Below are 23,763 nucleotides of genomic sequence, written 5' to 3' on the forward strand. Positions count from 1 at the left end.
AAAGTATTCTTTCACCATTGCTGTATTTTTGCAGAGTTATTAAAATGTAATGAAGATTTGTTTCCTGTATCTTATTTCACAATTACTACCAGTAAAAAAGTAATATGATCATTTAGTAAATCACAATTTTTGTATATTCAGTCAATCAAATTATGGATTCATACATTATAGGTTAGCTTTGTGAAACCAAACCATTTAAAATAGCACTTAACTGGACAACTGTTTAGCAAATGCTGCTTGACAGAGAAAACAAGTAAAATGAAGCTCTGTGAATGAGCAAGTGTCAAGCAAAAACTATTCAAGGTGTTGGGTGACCACCTACACACATATCTGGCAGAGTTTTGGGCCTTGTACAGCTCTGATGTAAATGTGTTGTTAGAGACTGAAAAGAATGGCTTAAGGGTGCAGAGCAGTGCAGAAACTAAAGACAACAGAAAATAACTACTGCACCAGAACTTACACACCAAAAATGTATTAAAAAAAAGAAACACACATAGACGTATGCACTTTCACAACCATTCTGGTTGCTTCATCAGACAAATGATTATCTAACAGACCCATAATATAGCAAGTGTAGAGCATCATCTGACATACATTAATTGAAAATTAATTGTATGCCATAAGTAAGAACAATAAAAAATAAAAACGTTAAAAATACATATTCCTGTCTAAAGCTATGAAACATTATTAAAATCAATGTAATATATGATGTATAATATATAATATATAAATATTTTTTTAAAAATGCAGTCTATGTTAAATATATATATATATATATATATATATATATATATATCTCAGTATAAATAGTACAAATACAAATAAAAATACATATATATCTCTGTATGTATCTATATAAATATCTTAGTATATAAATATCTCTATGAAAAAATTAATATTAAAGCAAGCAGAGTTGCAAATCTGTCAATACTAAATAAATGGAATGAGCATGCATCTAAGAAAGAGACATATGAGAAAAACTGCCAATTTCAGTGTTTAAGTAGACGAGATTTGAGGAAAGGTTTTAAGGATGCCACACCATTCAGACCAGGGTATTTCTCTGCATGAAGTGACAAAATCCATTTCTATTCAATTCTCTGAGTCTCTATGTTGCTTCCTCTTATCCCTATATGGACCACTTCAATCATAAGGAACTTGAAACTATGTGTACAATCTGTCTTTTTGATGTGTTTTGCTAAGGCATTAGTTTCTTTATAATTATTGATATCTCAAATCTGCTCAAGTATCCTATCTTTGAGCATCCTGTTAGTCTTGCCTACATAAAATGCGTAACATTTCTGACAGAAAGAAAAGTAGACAATGTTGATGGTTCAGCAATCAGCATAGCTAGAACTAGTAATAGTAAACTTTCTTGTAGGATGAGTAAAAGTTCTGTGTGTAAATAAATGTTTACAAGCAGAACATCTTCTGCATGGAAATGTGCCTAGTCGGGTTAAACTAAAGCATTTATTCATATTCATCTAGTTGCACAGATATTTTTTCAAGGACCGATTATTTTTAAAAGAAAAAGTGGGGTTGTTTCCAATCTTATCTAACAGCTCAGGTACGTCCAGTAAAATATGCCAATTTTTCTTGATAATAGAAGTGAATTCATTAATATCACTTGAATATTCAAACATTGCTCTGAACTTGTTATCAGTTTGTCTACCCCTGCTAGCATCATTGTGGTGAGAATTTAAGTACTGTTTGCTTCTATCATTTCTATGTGTCCATGCTCTCTTATAGTTGTGTCAATTTTCTGTTTGGAATAACCTCTCTCTAGAAATTCTTGAGCCATGGCTTCAAGAGCCTTATGTGCATCATCGTCTTTGTTGTGTAACCGTAAGACCCTGTAAATTTGTCCCTTCAACACATTCTTAGGTTTATGTCTTGGATGCATACTTGATTTGTGTAGCAGGGCATTTTTTTCTAGTAGGTTTTTTATATATGCTACTAGTGACATCATTCAACTCTGATTTAATAACTTTAACATCTAAGAAGTCAATTTCACTAGATGAGTACTGATAAGTAAATCTCAGAAAATCGGTGGTAGTATGCAAATAGTGAACAAAGCTTTCTATCTCACTTACATGTCCTTTCCATAACAAAAAAATATCACCCACAAATCTGACATACCACAAAGTGAGGATTGACATCAGAGAAAAGAAATTGTTGCTCCCAACAGGCTAGGTCTAAGCTGGCGTAGCTGTTGGCACAGGCAGTGCCCATTGTGACGCCAACTTTCTGGAGATAAAATTCATTATCAAACACAAATATATTGCTTTCCAAAATAATCTCAAGTAAACTGCAATTTAGTTGCACCTTGCTATTATCAAAATATCTATTTATATTGAGGAACTCCCTAATCATATCTATGCCCCATATGTTTGGAATATAATTACAGCATGTTGGGAAAAGGCAAGTGTGTAATATATAGTGACCATGGATTACAAAGAAATATCTCACTGCATAGTGTGCATGTGTTGAAAACGTGCATTACAAAATGACCAATTAAAAATCTACATGACTAATTTGATGCATATGTAGTTTGTTGTTTTATTCATAGGATAATTCCCATTGGAAGATATCCTTGTAGTGGTTCCATTGCTAGAGGATTCATGGAGAGCAGAGAGGGAAAGAGCAAAACTTCTTAGCTTACTTTCTCCAGGGGAGAAGGGAGACATTTCTGTCTGTGATTAAGCACTCTCCCAGTCATGGTGGTGGGGGGGGGGGGCATGTTATGATTATAAGATATATTACTATCTGGAATCACCATTATGGACTGTTCTTGTGGTCGCCTACAAATATGAACTGCTTACAGCTTAATCCACTTAGGACATTCCAAAAAATAAATCCATAAGTAAGTAAAATACAACACATACATGACAGCACATATGATGATGCTGATGTAGGTTTTGTTCCAAGTGTCTTTGTCCCCTTCCTCCCCAGCTATGATTCTAACAGTAAAGTCCAAAAGAATTTGCAGATTCATCTCCAGCGTATCTAGGGAATGCATGACTATTTAATTTCAAACTCCATCACTAAAATAAACTTACTGCAACCACACTTTCCAGTGTTTGTCCCTAAAGTCTGAGAATTCATTCTCTCATTCATTCTCACATCTATCAGTAGTCCAACTCATAGCCTATATTAGTAAATGCCTCAAAATGTACCTTTTAAAAGTGATACAAAATGACATTCCAGTAACTTAAATACTAGAGATCTAAGTTAACATCCGCCTCAAAATACCACAGTCTTGAATGAAAGGAGCTTTTTTTTTTTCTCTAAAAATGAGTCAATAACTTTCTTTAGCCATGCAAATACTTCTCCATCATGCTTAATTAACTCCTTCTTGGTTTTCTTTCTTCTTCCATTTCCACCGCCTATTTCTACAAAACTAATGATAGGTTTCAGGCTCATACATAGCACTATGTTAGCTGTCTGCAGGGGTACACTTTGATTTATCAAAGTTTCAAAACATCGAAACCCATATGGCCGAGATCATATGATCAAAGTTTTGAAACTGTGAACACTTTGAACTGGGATCACCATCCAGAGCAAAACGGGAGATTTACCACTTCCTTCACTGTAATACGATCTTGGAGTTTGTATATTTAATCAGCAGTGGATGTGGGGGTGTGGGGGGGAGCCCCCCTGCAAAAATGTAAAGGTAACTTTTTTTTGCTTACTTTAAGCGTTTTTATTGTATTTTTGAAGTTTCCAAACTTCAATCGTATGGTCTCTGCCATGTGTTTCGAAGTTTTGAAACTTTGATAAATCAAAGTGGACCCATCTGCAGACATATTCAAAAATTCCCACCAGTCTCAAGAAAGACAGTGTGATACAGACTTGTGGAAAATTTTAGGCTGCCCATTCAAATATCTAGTTATACCATGAAGGTGGTAATGGTGTTACTCTGTATGACCATATAGCAAAATTTTACTTCAGAGGTGCAGGATATATTGCGATACGGATCTATCATTCCATCATGTCTTATTTGCTTGGTGAAGAAGATTTAGTTCCTTAAATATGATTTTTTATGAAACAGCCAAAACCAATTGTAGACTTCGCACCTAAGATCCGGCTTCAAAACAGGATCCAACTACAAAGACAATGATCTGGACCAACAAGCTGATAAAATCAATATTTAATAAAACAAAACAGAGCAGTAGGTGAGCACTTTCAGGTTAAAAAATTCTTCTTCAGACAACATACAAATCATTGACTTTGTTGTTAAATATGATCTTTGAGAAGCATTTGTCTGTGAAGGAATAGAAAATCGAATAGGGTTAGAACCTTTATTGCACTAAAGGCTAGACATTGATGAAATATGACCAAAGAGGAATTAGGAATTCTTTGTATCTAAAGCAGTTGTCTTTGGAAATTAGATATGCCAGATGGAAGGCTTTCTTAACTATTGCAGTGACATGATTGTCAAAATATAAATAATTATCAACAAGCATGCTTAGGTCTCTTATGGCAATGTCTAACTGAAAGGGTGTGTCATTTCTATGGTACTTGTAAATGTTATGATTCAAACTGTAAACCATCTTCTCATTCAAAAGGATATATTGATGTTCTTGCTCTACAAATGGATTTTCTTTTCTTTTGTGGGGGGATCTTTTCCTTTGGATAATGTACAGGTAATTTCCTTCATGTATATCACTGACCTATAACTAGGTAAATTATTTTATTGTTAGTAACTTGCTGAATGCAGCTATTTTTTGTATTGTTTCTAAGTAGATCCTGACATTGTCTCTTTTGTGTCAATATTTAACAAATCTAAATAAAAACAAATACATAGACAGATCGATAGGGAGGCAAGGGGGTCTGTATATTCCTTTTACTGCAAAAAGATGACAATAGTTACTGAGTTATGTATTTGCCCAACAGGTAAGTCAAATATAACAGAGATTGTGTAACTGTGTGTTAAGAAAAACATTTCCCAATTTTTTTTAATACAATTTAATTTTATAAAAGTCTACCCATGAAAATATCTAAACTGCATTTTTCCTTAAATGGAGCTCATCATGGTTTACTATTCACTATAAGATAAATTCAGAAAATAAAGCACTTTATAATTTAGGTTTCACTTTCAGAAGCTGCAGTTCACCATCTTGCTTTTTATTAATTAATGCTACATTTGATGAGTTTCTCTCCTGGTCAAGGTGTCTAAAGAGACAGTATTCCATTTTATTTTACCAAAGAGCTCTTCACCAGCAGCTACTTATTTTAGTGCAGTAACTCTTATTTTCATTCAGTATGTCAGGCCTGGCAAGTCGGCAAGTAAAAATCTACTGCCAATCGTTAGCGGACCGGAGTTCCGCTGTGGCGACCCCTAACCGGGAAAAGTCGAAGGATACAACATACACATGCAGAATCAAATAGTCCTGAGGAACCTAAGCACTAACTGATGGCTGGGAAACTCTTACAAGAACAGAAGATGTGTAGGCCCTCAACACTATTGTCTTCAACCACTATGTCTATTTGGACTAAAAGTCAAGTTCTAAGTTTTTCATTGCATCATCAAATGAGGAACTAGAATGAATTTAGCAGAAATTGGAACAGGAACACTAGTTTTTGTACACTCATATTATATTCTTTGAGTTTTGCTATGACAAGTTATCTAACAATTTTATTTAAAGGAATGCATTCTTATACTCATCACAAAAACAGCTAAAAAAGTATCTCCCATATACATAGCAGACCCTGGGTTACACGAAAGTGCACTTACTCGAAAGTGCACTTTCGCGAAACCCGCTTCAGAAAATGGGCTAGTTATTGCAGTTTAGTGCAGTAGTCATGGACCTTAGGATTAGGGCATGGGTCATGGTAAGGGGATAGCTAGTAGGGCTATCCCCTTACCATAACCCATGCCCTAACTCTAAGGTCCGTGACTACAGCACCACAGTGGAGGACATAGCCTGTCCTCCACTGTGGTGCGGTAGTCACGGACCTTAGGGTTAGGGCACAGGTCATGGTAAGGGGATAGCTAGTAGGGCTATCTCCTTACCATGACTCATGCCCTAACCCTAAGGTCAGTGACTATGCACCACAGTGGAGGACATGGAACGTTTCTCTACTGTCCTCCACTATGGTACAATATGTTCGGAGAAGCAGTGTTCACGGAAGTGCACTTTCAAGTAAGTGCACTTTCGCAGAACACAGGGTCTGCTGTATAATTTCGCAGAAGTGTATTTTCGAAGTTATACAGTAGACCCATATATATATATATATATATATATATATGTCACAGATAATGACAGAGATAACATTTTAGCAGCAAAACCTGTCAGAAATGCTGACTCGGATGATGCTCTGATGGAATGCATCAATTTTAGAGTAATTTTACAATGTATAGCTGACCACTCAAATGGATCTTTGCTTATATGTTAGAGGCGATACCATATAGTTACTGAGTCTACCCATCCGATCTCCCTCCTCATCATTATCTTGACTTTATGTAAATCCCTGACAGCTTTGTGAATAGCAGTTTATCAGATTCTTCAAAGATTTAATATGAGCTTCATTTTATACAGTTATTTATTTATTTATTGGCATTTGTTTAACGCGAAAGTCCACAGAGCCCATTTTCAGTGGAGGCCCGTGGAGAAAATCTCCACATGAAACACAAATAGAATACATAGTACATCAAGGCATACATTTTCAGTATATACAGGTCCAATGCAGGAAAATATTTCTAAACAGTAGAACACTTAGAGTATATACAACTCTTGATACACACTTAATAAAACTAATTACAATGTAGTACAACTATAGTTGACGTAGAAGTATGGGTGAATATAAAAAAAATCTTACATACACACACTAGATGCACATAATAAATTAAATTGCAATGTAATACAACTATAGTTGACATAGTAATATGGATGAAAATAAGATGCTAAGCCTACAGAAGATGAACTAAGATTTTGAGCTGGAGAAGACATGTATATGCTACAGCAGTTATAGTATATCAGAGTAAAATAAGTGGTAGGATATGAGAAGGAACATGTAGGAAGTTGTGAGTGACAACAGTAGAGGCAGAAAGAATAGGGATAATAGAGATGGAGATCAGGGGAAAATGTCATTAGTATTAACAGAAATATGTGAGTAACAAGGAAAAAATGGAAATAGTAGAAAGGCCCTAAGATCTATGTAATGGCAGAAGGAGGCTTAGTGCAATTACATTCAGAATAGAGGTGTGTATATAGGGCAGTTTTAAAGGAGGCCATACATTGTGTAGTGTGAATGGCTGAGGGAAAGCTGTTCCAGGTTTTAGCTATTACCCAGGAATATAGTAGTTCACCAGCAGGTAACTTGGGCTTTTGAATTTAGAGGAGGTGGGACATAGTAGGGTTATAATGGTAAAATAAGGACTTTAGGGCAGGGCAGTCCTGAGGTTTATTAAGGAATTTGTGTGGTGGTTAACTGGAGATAAATAAGATGGTCGTGGGATTTGAGCCAATTTAATGTTTTTAGAGGGCAGTGGTGAGTGGTGTGGTGCTTTTTTTGTTGCAAATGTGGCTATCTTGTAGCATGTTTCTAGTTTAGATTTAGGTTCATAGTTTCATAGATTAGTACTAGGCTAACTGCCCTTGCGAGCCATTTTTTTAAGCCCAGCCAATTATCCCTTGTGAGACTCAAACCTTGCAACTTGCATTTGTAAGGCAAACACTTTAACCATTAGGCCACCCTCTCAACCCCTTTGAGGGAGGATTGGAGGTTAGTTAGTAGAGAGGTACCATTGACTAGAGAAGGGAGTAGATAAGTGGAAGCAACTATTTGTTTTGTGTGGAGAGAGAGAGTAAATGTTTATGTCTGTAGAGTAGTCTCAGTTTTTTGTGAGTTTGCTGATGTTATTTTGTAAGTGTAGGTCAAATTTTGGTTTTCATCAATTATAACACCTGAAAGTTTGGTTTGGGTGACTAATTCAATTTTGGTGTTGTATAGAGAGAACATGTGGCACTGAGTTGTATTAATGGGAGTGTTTTTCTTTGGGGTGAATATTATGAGTTTGGTTTTATTTGGCTTTAAAGACAGGTGGTTATTGTGTAGCCAAATCTCTACTGCAGTAACTGCCAGTCGAATAATTTGCTGTGGTTGGGTTGAGTTTTTGGAAGAGAAGATTATAGTAGAGTCATCTGCATACTGAACAGCTGGAATGTTGGAATGATAGGTGGAGGTTGTTGATGAAAATATTAAACAGTGGGGGTCCTAAAATGGAGCCTTGGGAGACACCAGTGTGGTTATGGATATATGGGGAAATAGAGTGTTGCAATTTTACAGCATTGTTTTTGTCAGAACCAGTTTAAAGATGGAGTAGATAGTCCAATGTTAGTAAGTTGAGAAAGGAGGAGTGTGTGATAGATAATGTCAAAGGCTTTAGACAAATCCAGAAATAATGTAGAGACAATTTTCCATGATTCTTGGGCTTTATTAACTAGGTTCATAAAGAATATTAGTGCAGTTCAAGTACTATGACCAGGTCTGAAACCATGCTGAGTTTCAGAAAGGATTTGATTTTTAAGAAGGAATTGTAGATGCTGGGTATGTACACATTTTTCTAGGAATTTGGAGATAGGGATAGAATAGCTATACATCTCATTGTTAAGGGTTTTGCATCCAGGAAGAAAGAGGTCATTGTCTCCCTCTACTCTTCCCTCATTAGGCCAATCATCGAGTACAATGCCCCATTTGGCATGTTCCTCACTAGACATCTGCAACAACTGGACAGGCCACAAATGTACCTCACAAAGAGGATCCTAGTCCTTACCCTTGTTCTATATGGACAGACTCAAAAAACTCCAACTGCTCTCTGTCTCGTATCACCTACTTAGGGGCGATCTCTGCTTGACTTATAAAGCCATGTCTGACCCAGTTGTTAGAAATGCTACATCTAAAGAAATCCCAATCTTGCCACACCACATGCTCCAGAGACCTCAACCTCGTTACCACAATCAACAGAACATGCTGGAGGGACAGGTTCATAACCCAGAGACTGCCCATGCTATGGAATAGACTTCTCATACATGTCAAGCAGAGCACCTCACTGGCCCTCTTCAAGAGAAATCTTGATGAGTGGATGGAAAATAGAAAACTCACCCTGGGAATCACTCCAGTGACTCTGCTCAACAGAGGCACTAGGAGCTAAGGCCGGGTGGCACGATGCCAGGGCAATCCTATGGGCTAGGCTTGTAAAGGCTCCAGGGCCATTAGCCTAGTACACACCTATGAACCTATTAACCTATAGGGTGGAAACTGGAAATATCTGTTGAGATAACCCTTTGTAGAGAGGTAATATATTTGCTTTTTTCCTAGAGGTTGGGGATGTATGATTCTTGGATGGCTCTATTAATGAGAATGCTAATGGGGTAAGCAACAGTGTCTATAGCAATTTTTAGGTATTCTGCTGGTAAGCCATCTGCTGCATTTGAGCTGGGATTTAGTTTCAGCAGAAGATGTTTTATGGCTGCTGTAGGAACAGTAGAAAGTTTGAATTCTGACAAGCAATTGGGTTTGGCTAAGTTTGCATAGGTGAACGAGGGAGAATGGGTTCTGGTAGTAGTTTGGCCAAATGTGCTTGTAGTAGAGAGAGGAGGCTGGAGCTGAGTGTGCTGAGAGAGAGGAGTATTACTTGGGGAGTAAGCTGTGGTAATAGGTTGAGAGAACGTGGCTGTGATATTAGTTATCATGCCTATGAAGTAGGAGATGAAGATGCTTGCTGTTTGTTCTGATGTTTTGTCTGGGGACAAGAAAGGATTAGTTTTTGTGCCAGGGTTTAGGAGAGCATTAATGGAGGACTAGAATAGCTTTAGGTTATTTTTGAGGTTTTTTTTAAAAGGTTCAAGTAGTATTCTTTTTTTGCCTTTGGATATAAGCTTTTTTGTCTGGTTACGAAGCTGTTTGTACTTTAAAAAGTCTGAGTTGTTCTTGTGTTTATGCCATAGCTTCCAGATTTTATCCCTAGTTATTATTTTATTAGTAGATTTAGTTAACCAAGGAGCATGGCTATTTCTTGTTCTTTTAGTTCATGTGGGTGCGAGGCAATTTAGTATTGTTAGAAAGGTAGTGTTAAAGCAGTGCAGGGCTTCATCTAGGCAGAGAGTTTTTCAGTTATACCAGTTTGTCTTTTAGGATATTGCTGAATGTGTGGGAGTTGAATTTCGATATATGCTTGACATGTTTAAAGTGATTTTTTTTTTTTTGGGAAAGAGGGATAGGCTCTGGTAATGAAGGCAGGAAAGTGATTGCTTAAAGAGTTGAGGAGTACCAGCTGATGTAATTTTAGTTGTGTCAGACACTAGGATCCAGACTAAGATGGTTCCTTCATTGGTTCTATTATTATATCTATTTGGGGTGGAGATTAGTTGGGTATAGTGAAACAGGTTACTATTGGTGGATGGAGATTTTGAGGAAATATTAGACCAATTAATATTCACATCACCTAGAATTATGGTTTCATTTTTTATAGTTTGGGAGTCCCAGGATAATATTTCTTCTAGAATAGCTATGTTATTACCTGGGGTTTAGGACTATGGTAGTGAGATTTTTGAAGTTATTCACTTTTAGAAAAAAGACTAACATTTTTGCCTTTAAGTATTGTGGGATGTGACCACTAAATGGGAGAATGCTAAGAGAATTTGAGAATGGGATTGCAGTGCCACCTCCTTTATTGCTGTTTCTATCAACCCTTATTATGCTGTAGCTGGGATGGAGAAATTCTGTTTCTTTTATGTTGGCCTTTAGCCATGTCTTGTTGATAGCTGGGATGTCTGTTTTATTATGAGCTAGCCAGGCATGCATGTCAGAGTTTTTTATTGCAAATGCTTTAAAGGTGGTAGTTATGTGTAGTGATATTAACCATTTAGAGGGGATTGTAATGAAAGGGAGACTGGTGGTAGAGGGACCGGGATTTGGATGGATGTCATCATATTGGACTAATGTTAAGAAAATATATGAATGTCAGTGAGTAAAGGTGGTTAGTTTAGAGCTGATAAGGTCAAATAAAAGGGTCTATGTTAAATCATCGAACACTTAAATGTTCCACAAAAAAAAATAAATAAATAAATGCCGTGCCCCCACCCCCCACTTAAATATACCAACTCCGAGATCGCACTACAGTCACAAAAATGGCAAAGTAATGGAATCAGCCAAGCAATTTCTTTCCCAGGGAAAGAATTTGCTTATATTCTGTTTCACTATTTTGCCTTTTCGTGATTTCAAGTTCGATCAAGATGCGTTTGAAAGAATGCATCTTCAGTCATTTAATAGGAACCCAAATAAAAGAGGGTAGGTATAGCTTAAGTTGTAAATAGAATAGTTTGTGGGAAGGATGTGTATTTTAGAGCAGAGTAGTGGGGTTACATAAAAGTGGATAGAATTAATTGCTGGGTAGTTATCAGGTATGGTGTTTAGGGAGCTAGTTACAGAAATGGGTTTGATGAATATTAATCTAGAGCTGAATGATGGGAATTACATTAGAAAAGCTGGCAGTAATGTGGTAAGGTGTAAGAATAGTGTGTGTGAAGTGGAGGGAGCCATGTTGATTGGAGTGGAAGGAGTTAAGTAAAATGAAGTACAGAGTAGGTAATAGCAAATCCTATTGGTTAGTTGACTGAAGTGTGTGTAGCTAGAGGAATATTAATCTAAGGAAAGTGGGGTTGGGTGGGAATGGGAGTATGGTAGGGGAGTGGAGTGAGCCCGTTTGGAGTGAGAGTAAACAGAGCGAGTAGAACCATTGATCGCGAGGACAGTAGAAACTCTGTAAAACTGGAAGCAGAGAATTAAAAGCAAACGTCAGTAGATAAAGTATTAAAGTGAAATGGAGTTAAGGTGGAGAACACAGCTGTTTAGGAGAGATAGCTAGCAGTCATAACAATAGACTACTCTGAAAGGGTAGAATTAGTATAATAGGTAAGGTGGGATTAAAAATAATAAACTGGAGTGGGAAAAGAAGAGAAGGAGGGAGTGTAGGTTAGGAATATGGCTTGGTGGTGTACAAGCAGCTTAACATATTTAGGTTTTTACACAAATATGTGGGAGACCTTTACAAACAGTATAATGTTTTGACATGTAGGTATTTACAGAAATATTTGGGAGACCTTTACATACAGTATATTGTTTTGACAAGATGCGGAGCAAAATGAGTCACTTTGCAGGGGAAAGTAGAAGGCCTCGGCTGAATGTTGGTCTATCTTGCCCAAATGAGTCACTTTGGGGAGAAAAGTAGAAGGCTTCGGCTGAATGTTGATCTATCTTGCAGTTTGATCTGAAGAATTCTGTCAGGTCTTGTAATAATGTTGATATTTTTAGCTTTTTTTTTTTTTTTTTTACGGATTAATCATCAGCATCCTCCATTTTGGATAGCTTTGTAATTACATATATCGATGATACGTATTTGCATGCTTCTTACTCTCATAATGTGCAGGTTTATGAGAATGAGTACTGCATTACACACTTTACACTGCCCATCTGTAAAAGTGTGACTGTCCTTTCTAATCATCTGATTCACAATGGAAATTTATCCTGTAATCTTTGAAAAATATATGAAAAGTATTGGATAACTTATTTCACCTATTATTGATACCTTTAATATGAAGTTGTCTGATCCAGTGTTGGCTACTGGTTTAAATTCCTTGTAAAGAATATATTTCCTCTTGATAAAACCACACTAGTATTGAATGACAGTTATTTTGTCCTGGTCTACGCATATTATTTTTTAAATATTTTGCAATTTTGTTTAAACTATCATTATTATAATCATAAATATTATACTATTTTGCCAAGTATGAAAAAGTAGCTCATTTATTATATTTTATAACCAAAATGTTTTATTTATCATGCTTCTTTCTTGTTGTACATCTTTTTCTTACATTGGTATCATAAAGAAGTTAGGTACTTACCGTAACATTCCATCTGTGTTGCCTATTTTTATTCTTCCTCAACAAATGGAATTAGAGCCAATCCTTGTATGTGAATTTGCCATTTTACTTGCCATTTTACTAGCTTGTAGTCATTAACAAACTCTTGAGATACTTCCCTACCCAAAATGTCCCACCCCTAACTTCCCTCACATCTTGTTTGCAGCTTGACAGGAAGCCTATAAAATAAATACCATAACTGGAGTTCAGTACAAAGGACATAAGTATCCTGAAGTATCTCATTCCTCCAGAAGTCAATTATGAAATATGGAGGATGATGGTGGGTGGAAAGTTGAGGAAGAATAAAAATGGACAGCACAGATGGAGCATCATGGTAAGTATATAGTTTTATTATCTGATGTGTCAATTTTCATTCATTCCTCAACTAATGCAACATAGTCCCCAGCTACCTTAATTCCTGAGTGAATTCTTAGAAAGGATATTCCTGGGTATGGTTGAACCAAAGGCTGTTTTTCCCCTCAAGACCAAATCTTGTTTGTAATGAGTGATAATGGTATGTGAATTTGACCAAGTTGTAGCTGTACATATATGATATATTGTTCATAGAAGCTCTAGACTGGAATACAGCAAAGGTTTCCATAAATCTGATTGAATGAACCCTTTAATGCCTTTGGTAAAGGGATATTCTATTTGTTATAAATAAAGGATATGCAATTTGTCAGCCATCTAGCTAATGTTACCTTTGTAACCAGTTTGCCCAATTTATTATGTGCAAAGGAAACAAATAACTGACCCATCTTTCTAATCTTTTTTTCTGTCTAGGTAGAAATGTAATTGTCTATGAACATCCAGTAAGTGCAACATATATTCCCCTTTATTTATATATTGTGGGAAAAATACTGGCAAGTTAATGGATTGGTTAGTGTTGGATTTTGACACCTGCTTAGCAAGGAAGGAAGCATTAGTAGATAATGTGACTCTATCCTTAAGAAAAATCAAATATGGGGACTTAGAAGATAATGCTTCAAGTTCTACAAATTTTCTAGAAGATGTAATTGTTAGTAACAAGACAGTTTTCCAGGTCAAAAATTTAAGATCACATTTATCTGCGGGTTCAAAGGGAGAGTCTATGGATGCTTGCAGTACCAAATTTAAATCCCATGGTGGCATGGAGTCTTTATACAGGGGTCTTAGCAGAACAGTACCTTTCAAAACTGATTTTCACAATTTAGAGGAAGCAAGGGAAGACATTTGAAATCCCATATGAAAGTTAGAGATTGCTCTCAGCTGATCTTTAATAGTTGATTAACTAGCACCCTCATTAAACAAACTCTCTAAACATTTTAGAACAGAATGAACTGGAGCCGAGAAGGCATCTGTCTGATTCTGTTCTACCCAATAAACAAACCTTCTTCATTTACTCCTGTAGAGTTTCCTAGTAGAAGGTTTATGGAAAGACAAACTTATGGAACTAACAGGGGGAAAAAGCATTGCTTGCCTAGCTATCAAAGGAATTGGAGATACCAGCTGTTAGTTGAAGATAGCTGGGTGAACCATACCTGTCTAGTGAGACAGAAAGTCTAGAATTGGATCTAGAGCTCAAGGTGGATATAGTAGGTTAGGACAAAGGCAGGGGAACCAAACCTGCTGAGGTCAGTAATGTACAATGAGGATGACTTTGCTCTTCAACCAGGCTGCTTTCTGAAGGAATTTGGGAATTATGGGAGTTGGAGGATAAGCATACAAAAGACCAGGGGCCAGTCATGGAGCAGAGCATCCCTCAGTAATTTCCCCCTTGGTGGGGGGAATTAGGGCAAAGAAGCTGCTTCACATGTTGTCTAGGGAGGCTGCAAAAAGATTGCAGAATGGCTGTCCCCAATGACTGAAAATCATTTCTGTCACTTTGTTGTTGAGAGACTATTCATGAGGTAGTACGATGGATCTCTTCAGTTTGTCTGCTGTCACATTGGACTTCCCTGGAATGTGCATTGGTATTAGATTAAGTGGTTGGAAGATATCACCCATTGCCACACTCTGAGGGCTTCTCGACACAGGGGATAACATCTGGTCCCCCCTTGCTTGTTGATGTACCAGATCACTGACATGTCTGTATGGATTGCAGCTGTTCCAAGAAGAAGAGAGTCATGGAATGCCTGTAATGCTAAGAGTACTGCTCTCATCTGGCTTGTCACCTTCCTCCACCTCAGGAACAATCCATTGAAGGTGGAAGTCAGATCTGAGCTGCCCAGCGATGAAGCTCTGAGAGGAAGAAATGGTTACAAAAACTTTGAAGTCAACCCCATCCTCTTAGATCCAATAGGGAAGTTCCTGCTCCAAGAGTCATCTGGCTCCAAGGATACTGGAGTCAGTGCCATCAGAGCAATAGTCAGATCTGAAGAAGATGTTCTCTTCAGATCTGAACCAGATGTACCTGGAATGCTCAGATCCAAAGGCTCTAAAACCCACAGGTTGAATTAGAGAAGGAGCTAAAATCGGTGGAGAGGTAAATGGATTGACTTCCTGGCCCGAAGTGGTGGGAACCATGAGAACTCCCTTCTGAATTTGCTCCGTGAAAAATTTCCTCATCATCCTGTCCACATCTGCTTTTGTGAGACTCCTTGATTAATGAGAGGATACTAGGGATGGTGATTTTGAGTGCCTCTCTAAAAAGGGAGAGGGCATCCTGGAAGCAACCAGATCCAGGTTTGGGGAATAGGTAGTCCTTGCTAAAGTCTTCAGATCTGAGGATGTAGGATCTGAAATATGTTGATCAGGTCCGAGGATGTATGGTCCAAAGTATGTGTGCCCTGACTGGATGATGGTCGCATCTGATGTAGCTTTGGATCCAGTTTTTCTTTCTTTCTTCAGAAGAGGGAGAGGCTGGAAAATCTGAGCATCTAGAAATTTTAGACAGGTCTTTAATTCTATGACTGGGGAATTGAACCCCAGCAAAGGCTTCAGAAAAAGAAGATGGCAGTAATCCTTTTAAAATCAGCTTATTTTTCCTGTTTGCTAAAGCTTGGGGCTTGAACCCATGACAAATAGTGTAGTCTTGTAAGTATTCTGGCCCCAAACAATACACACAAAGATTGTGGGCATCGGCCAAAGGCAACTTGTGCCCACACTTATCACATTTTTTTAAAAACCTGCTGGACCTTTCTCAGACATATCTGCAGTTAAGACAGAAGAGTTAAAGTAAACATGTTTTTAAAGAGGTAGAAAGGAAAACTGAAAAAGGAAAAATACCAGCAATGTAATTTATGAACTACAAGAAAAAACTTGTAAATAAAGAGAAAATACCAACTATGGCAATTATAGAGATTACACAATGTGTACAATGGGTAACAGGAAGGAGTTAGGTCTACCAATGATGGTAGAGAGGATTTACACCAAAAGTGTAAGAGAATGAAAGAAACAACTTAAGATGAAAAAGAAAGATAAAACATAATAAAAATAGTTTTTTGTAGAAGTTTTTAGAAAGAAGGTATGAAAAGTTATCTTATCTCTCACTTTGAATTTGAGAGATGAATGTGATCACGTCTAAATGCTGAAGTGGCAAACAAGATATGGGGGTTGTTAGGAGTGGTGCATTGTGGGTAGGAAAGGAGCTCAAGTTTGCTTGTGGCCACAAGCTAGTAAAATAGCTGAGTAAGATCAGAGGATTGGATCCAATGTCATTAGTAGAGGAATGAATGAAAATTGCCAACATCAGATCAGATTATTTTGGCTTAAGAGCAACCTAACCTACACAGTATCCAGATGCATTCATTCCTCTCTGGCTCTTGAACACCTGTTTAGATACCAAACTTAGGCAAAGTAGAAAACTAAACAGACTTTATTTATTACATTTTCTTTCACTACTGGGTCAGATTCTGCTTTTACCTAGAGGGTTTAAAACACTCATTTAACAAGTAAAACCCCTTACAAACAATCATTTCTTTTCTGTGCAACTTTTTACTACAGACACACTAGAAGTGAAAATGCTTTTTAAGCAATGGTGTACAACATTTTGGTCTTCTGTTTTATGTTAATGGACCCTAATTATCATACATTTAATGGAATCATGGTCTACATTTCATATATTTTTCTTATTTAGTTATATACTTATGATTTAATAATCATGAAATTATGTGATGTTAGAGAGTTCATAGATGCCTTACAAGAGATGGTTATTGCTAGGTGGTCACATTTTACTAATGAGGTAGTGACATTAGGAATAGAACAGGACAGAGAGAAGTTAGAGAGGGTATGGAGAAGAAGATGACCACCCTTTATGGGGAAAATAATATTTTGATCAAAGGAATGTGCATTAATAATCTTGAGGAATCTTAGAGCATATTTTTTTTTGTTAATTGTGTTGATATGACAGCATATACTGGGGTATTTCATGTCACCCACAATAAATGTACTTTTTAATCTGACTTGGATAATGAACATGCTCTGAGTGGGATAAAGAAGAGGAAATATAGTTGGCAGTGATACAGTACTCTTATAGAGAGTTACTTCTGTAAGTTCCAGTAAGGTATCATGTATGATTTGACATGAAGCAATAGGTTTTCTAACACATATGGCTATGCAATATGTTCTTAGCACAAGCAAGGCTATCTTTCTCCACCTTAATTTTTAAAATCCTCTACTTAAGTTATTGCCCTCCATTGAAAAGTGTACTCCCACTTAAGGATTTAGCTTACTCCCTTATTATCAAGTAAGATGATCCAAGTATACTTAACAGGCCAAATTCAAATCTGCTATAGTTGAAAGAGCATTCTCCAGAATACATCCCACACTTTGGTGCAGTCTACAAAATTAAGTTAAAAAACAATAAAACCTTGCAAACCTTGACAATCTTCATTAACTGAACATTTTAACAGTGCAGCTAAGTGTAACTGCTTTCAGGATGGAGGCTATTAAACATGGATTTTTCCTTTTTTTATTTTGCCCTACTAACTTTCCTCTCTCTCTCTTCTCCAGCCACCTCCAACCACCTCCAACCTATTAACTCTATACTTCCACCATTTACCACCCTGCCTTGCATATTACCAGTACTTCCAGGTATCAACTCAATGCAACTATATGTCTCCTAACAATATTAACAAACAAAACTGGTTAACTATGTCCCTCATGAAATCTATTGTTGATAACTTTAATAGAACCCCAGACAGTAATTGTATAAAGCTGTCGTGTGATTATTGTACCTAAGCAGTTCCCCATGTCAATGTCAGATTACAAACTGTACTTCTATATTGTCCATCTGCCAGCATCAGTGTAACTATGTGTTGTATTCTATCAGTATATATAACTATGTTTTCTATTTCTACAGTCTTACTATTTACATGGAGTTTTTAGCCCTGGGCCTCCTCTGCAAATGGGTTCAGCTCAGTTGGACCTTCCCAGTAAACAAAAACAAATTAATAAATATTACAAGAATTCAAAAATGTGAATTTGTTTCTACTCTCAGTTAATTGCTCTAGTTGATTCCTCTGTTCATCTTGTAATAAGACTAAAGTCCTGACTCTTACAATTATGTATAACTCTTTCTAATAAATGGGAATATCATTGGTTACCTAGTGCAATCCTCATAGCCTGTCTGAATGTATCTCTTAGCATTGTGATGACCATCAATATTTTTCATACTGGTATAAGTTTCATGTTTTATTTTGATGTTTTTCTACTAATATCTTATAAAGTGTGTCACTGTGAGGGACCTGTTTCATTATAAATGTCTTGATGTTATATATATGATGCACTCTGGTGATGATGAAAAAGGATCAGTCATCCAGGTTACTTACCCAGTTAAAAAAAACTGCAATAAATAAATAACTAAATAACTAAATGCCTCCAAGACATCATGCGACATGAATATATACTAGGCACTGAAAACACTGGCAAGGACTGAATGGTATCTTTTCATTGCAACCATGTTTTTATAACTAAGCAAATGTGTATATCTTCAAAGTGGGGGAAGGCCTCAAGCTCAGACATTTTGCTATTTGAGCTTCTAATACTGAGCAGTGATACCTTTATACTGTATGAAATAGAATTTGGTTATTAAATATGTTGGTGAGTTGATAATTGTCTAGAAAAAACACCATGGAACAGCTAAAGCTTTAGGAAGTATACAAACTTAACGAGATGCTAAGTGCATGCAGCAAAGCAGGGGGATCTGTTAATTATGTTATCCCAGACACATGTACTCTGCATTCCTTTGGAATGACACCAGCTAGTTAGCCAATTGTTGAAGCTAATTATTTTACCATTGAACTTGGGAGTTATTCGTGTTATAAAGAGAATGTTGCTCAACATCAGTGACTTTCCTTCCTAAGATAAATAGGTGGATACATCAATACTACCTCTTTGCATCTGTTCCAGGGCAGAGTAGCTAAGATCATTTAATCCCATGTGAGCAGCCACAAGACCTTACACATATTTAAAATGATGAAGGTTTTGAGGATTCTTGCGATGTCTCTTATCCTAGCACCAAAGAGTCAGTTAACAGAACCCACTCCATGTCCAGTCCATTGAGTGCTGTATTGGTGTGCCTAGCTCAGAATCACCATTGACAAGAGCCTAGCAAATGTTTTGCAGACCTATGTAACCTTAGGCAGCATATTTGCAATTTTGCTAATTAGTAATACTGGTATGTGTGTGATTAAGTTTGGAAAGAAATATGGGTGAGTCTCTGTTAAGATTTGATATGTGTGGGCCTAGAAGGCTTGGGCAGAAGTTATACTTCAGCATATGTTTGTATGGTATTAAGGTGCTGCTTACTGTCATCAGGTGTTGTCAAAAGACAAATTTTGGAACTCCGTATTTATGTGTTTATTTATTTATTCAGTATTTGTAATTAAGGTTGAGCACTGGTCCCTGTTGACCATTTGCAGAACTGACCAAACAAGTAGTATAAAAAGTGAACTATAATTGATTTAGGCAAGTCTGTGCATAATGTTAGGTTACAGAGTGTCTAAATGCATTTGAAGACAAAAACATTTTTTTAAAGCAAGTTTAAAGGCATACTGTAGAAATAATATGAATGGACCACAAAGACCTGATGCAGTGTGGAACACAAACAGTTGAAGCTATATACGATAAGTACAGTTGAAATAACAAACAAAAGAAAACAAAGGAGAAAAAGAAATGTTTTACTTAATACCAAATAGTAAGACACCTCTGGGTATAAATAGTGATTACGATTGTTGTGAAGTAGGAGATATGACATATCAGTTAAGTTTTGAGGGTGGACATCTGTGTGAGTGGCTGTCCTTTTGTGGTGTGTGGATTTCTCACAGCACAACATTTACATTAAAAGCTGGGGGTGGGATAGTGACTTATTTGTATGGAGCTGTATTATACTTCCAAAACAGAATACTCCATCACAATGTGGTGTTACAGGTCACTATAGGGCCATAGAGTTGTTTTGTGTGTGTGTGTGTGTGTGTGTGTGTGTGTGTGTGTGTGTGTGTGTGTGTGTAGGTTTCGGAGTATGTGTGCAAGTGCCAAGTGTTTAAGAGTAAGGGTTAGTGTAAAGGCTTTGTAAAGTGACAAATTTAATGTTTTGTGTGTGTGTGTGTGTGTGTGTGTGTGTGTGTGTGTGTGTGTGTGTGTGTGTGTGTGAGAGAGAGAGCAGAGACCACAAATATGGCTTATAGGTGTGTGCATTCATCAAGTTTTATGAAGTCATTGTCCTACTTTAGGTTGATAATATTAGAAATTTAGCAAGACAGTGTTTGCTCCAAATTCTATATAATGCAAAAAAATGGCATTTGGAGAAAATAATGTAATTATAAATAGTACAGCGGCTGATAATATTGAGTTGGAGAAAGGTGATTATAGTACAGTGAAGCAGCTTCATAATAAACCACAATGTAAGATCCTCCAAAGGAAAAGGTGAAGCGTTGAGTTAGTTTGTTGGTGGCAGACTGTTAGAGATGCCGGTGTTATTTTCACAAAGGAAGGGGAAGGTGATGGAGAGATCATGGTTAAAGATACGGGCAGTATTATAACTGGTTTAAATGTAAGGTGTTTTGTATATGTGGAATAGTGATAACGGAATTATGTTAATTACGGAATGAAACTATGTGGGCGTGACCGTGTCTATTAATCAAATAAATATGTCATTGGGATGGTTGGGATGGAGGTGAGCTGAGACAATACAGTACAGTGAAGCAAAACAGAACAGGCTAGCCGCATTCAGCTCTTCCAACACATTCAGTAAATTCTAGAAGACTCTACAGGCTGCCAAACGCATTTACACAAATAACATCTTATAAATGAATTTTATTGCTGTACATTTCCCCAAATGGAGCCAAAATGCAAACAAACAAAACATACAAATAAATAAATACTCTGTGTGAGATTTTAAAGAAAGAAATAAAGCAAATGCTTGTTCTATAAACACAGGACCTAAGAGGGTTTGCCAACTTAAAAGTTTTCTGTTAGGCAGCCTTACTGCAACAATTATGAGAAAACAGTTTTCACCTTTATTTTTTTTTTTTAATTTGTGAGGATAACTTAAATTCCTTTTCCACAGTAGATAATGTTTTGATTAGTGTAGTTACCATGTGATTTTAGACAGAGCAGTTACATATGAAAGACAATTCATTATTCATACCCTCTTTTAAATTATTCACACCTACAGTATTAATCATGTTTGCTAATTCCTCGCTGCATTGCATTGCCTTGTCTCATTCAAGGCTTCAGCAGTTGTAGGACAGATTATCATGTATCACTTTTGTTTCCACTGTCACTTAATTGCAGAACACTGCAATTAAGCAGTTTAAAAGTGAGAAAATAGCTAACTGACATTTAAGGCAAAAAAAAAAACACTTTTTTTACTGAATTGAAAAAAATTTTTTTTCACATGCATTTGTTTATTTATTTACTTTTATGCCCTAGGCAACATAGTTGCTGTACAGCCTGTAAAACCTTACTAACCGAATACTGGCAAGTGTTAATTAATTAATTTTCAGTTCAGATAATGACTACAGCCTATGGGGTGATGTTGCAGCATGCCTTTGCCATCGAAGGAGCCAGAAAAGAAGTGATGTAATGAAATGGGAATGGAGGTCACTATTACCAGAGTCCTTAACCTAAGTAAAACAAAAACAAACATTTGTTTGTGAGAAAAGTAGAGACAGTTTTACAGTTGAAAGAAGCACATATTGTATATCTGGCTAGGGCTACCACTTGTCCCTTGGGCAGTTGTGTCCTGCATAAAATTGAAAAATGGCAAATGTCCTGAGATATTAGGACAAACATATTTCCTATATTTAATGTAATAGTTTATTCTGTTTCTGAAACACCTAAATGTTATAAGAAACAGAATAAGCAACTAAAATGCTACAAGAATAAGCATTTATGTAAGCAAAACAGTGAAGTTCTGTCCTTTGTACTGGCTGTGGGTATGTTTTGCCGTGGCAACCCTATATCTGGCTGAGTAAAAAGATAATATTCTGACCGAGGAAACACAATAAAGTTAATTCCAGTAGGTACAGACATACTAGAACAAGTATTAGTATGGGAAAGCAAGTCTCATGAAGCAGATTACCAATAAAATTTGATTCCATTCTAACTTACGAAAAGTTCCAGACTAGTCAGACATATGAAAGAGTGGCAGATAGAAATGACATGAAACAGGAAAACTAAAAAGAATGAATTACAAAGGAAGGAAACAAGTAAACCAAATGATCAATCTATAAATAGGAGTGGGGAGACATCGGAGTTATAAGCATGAGCATGCTATTTATATGATTTACACTTGACCTTTACCAGATAAGAAAGTGATGAGTAACAAAAACATTAATTGTAAATTCCTGGGAAGAAGGAACTGCTGAATATAAAGGAGTTGATGTGAACTTCTGAATCTCACATATGTTACATAGGCAACACTTCTGTTACTATCAAAAATAAACCTTGTAGATATACCGTGCAGATGCTGGCTCTGCTGTCTGGTGACAATTTGTCATCCATTAACTTCCGCAGCATGACAGCTATAACAGCATCTAGAAGATATTGTTTGCTAGTGATTTTCTTTTATATAATTCAAAGCATGCATGCATTATAGATATTGTGCTGATCTGAGGGAATACACTGCAAATATATTTCCTTAAAAAAGGTGCTGTTGAATGCAAGTTGGTAACATTCGCATGTGAAAAGAAAGACAATTTTCTTGGTATCACTGTATGTGACAAATCTGCCTCCTCAACATGTATCTAAAATAAAAGAGCTACTGTTTTATTGCAAACATGCTTTGTAGTACTAATGGCACACTGCTGCCAGTACAGATGGTGTTACTTGCTTCCTTCATCTTTTATACAGTATGTGTAATTGACAGAATAGTAGGAACATGTCAAGAGCATTTCCCTTGTTATGGTCTACATTTGTGTGGGTGAGTGTTGCCATTTCTGCAAGACTTCCTCCTTAACATGTCACATGTGTAATTGATTGACATTTCCTATTACTACAATACATGCATGACGGTGAATATACACATTGCATAATATGTAAATAGCATAACTCCCTGTATGACTCTCGGAATAGCATATACAAATTAGGCCATTATGATATTACAGTATTATTGTACTATCATAAATTCTTCTAGAATGCTTATGTGCATTATCACTTTGTAATAAAAATAAAAGGTTGCATTAGGCTTAGAATTGTGTATAGCTCAATTGTTTGATCAATGCAAACAGTTTTTCAACTCAACAAGTTATTAAAGTTGAACATCTATATTTTGTTGAATTTAACCAACAATTTTAATTAGTTATTAGCCATGTCTGCGTTTTTAAAAGTGGTTGGTTTTATTTACGAAGAAAAAAGAAGACATTTTTGTGTGCTATGTGTTTACAGAGAACAGCTAGATTATAATTTATACAGTTAC

The 23,763-nt window shown here is 36.5% G+C and overlaps 1 protein-coding gene across 1 annotated transcript in view; it reads right to left on the bottom strand.

The window, feature by feature from the left end:
- The window catches only part of LRP1B (LDL receptor related protein 1B), a gene marked incomplete at its 5' end in the record, with an annotated part of 5,941,474 nt that overhangs the window by 4,524,798 nt on the left and 1,392,913 nt on the right, over positions 1-23,763 (bottom strand). The gene's annotated exons all lie outside the window — the stretch shown is intronic.

Source organism: Protopterus annectens, chromosome 6.part0, assembly GCF_019279795.1.
Source record: "Protopterus annectens isolate FY-2018-M chromosome 6.part0, PAN1.0, whole genome shotgun sequence".
Classification (NCBI taxonomy): domain Eukaryota; kingdom Metazoa; phylum Chordata; order Ceratodontiformes; family Protopteridae; genus Protopterus; species Protopterus annectens.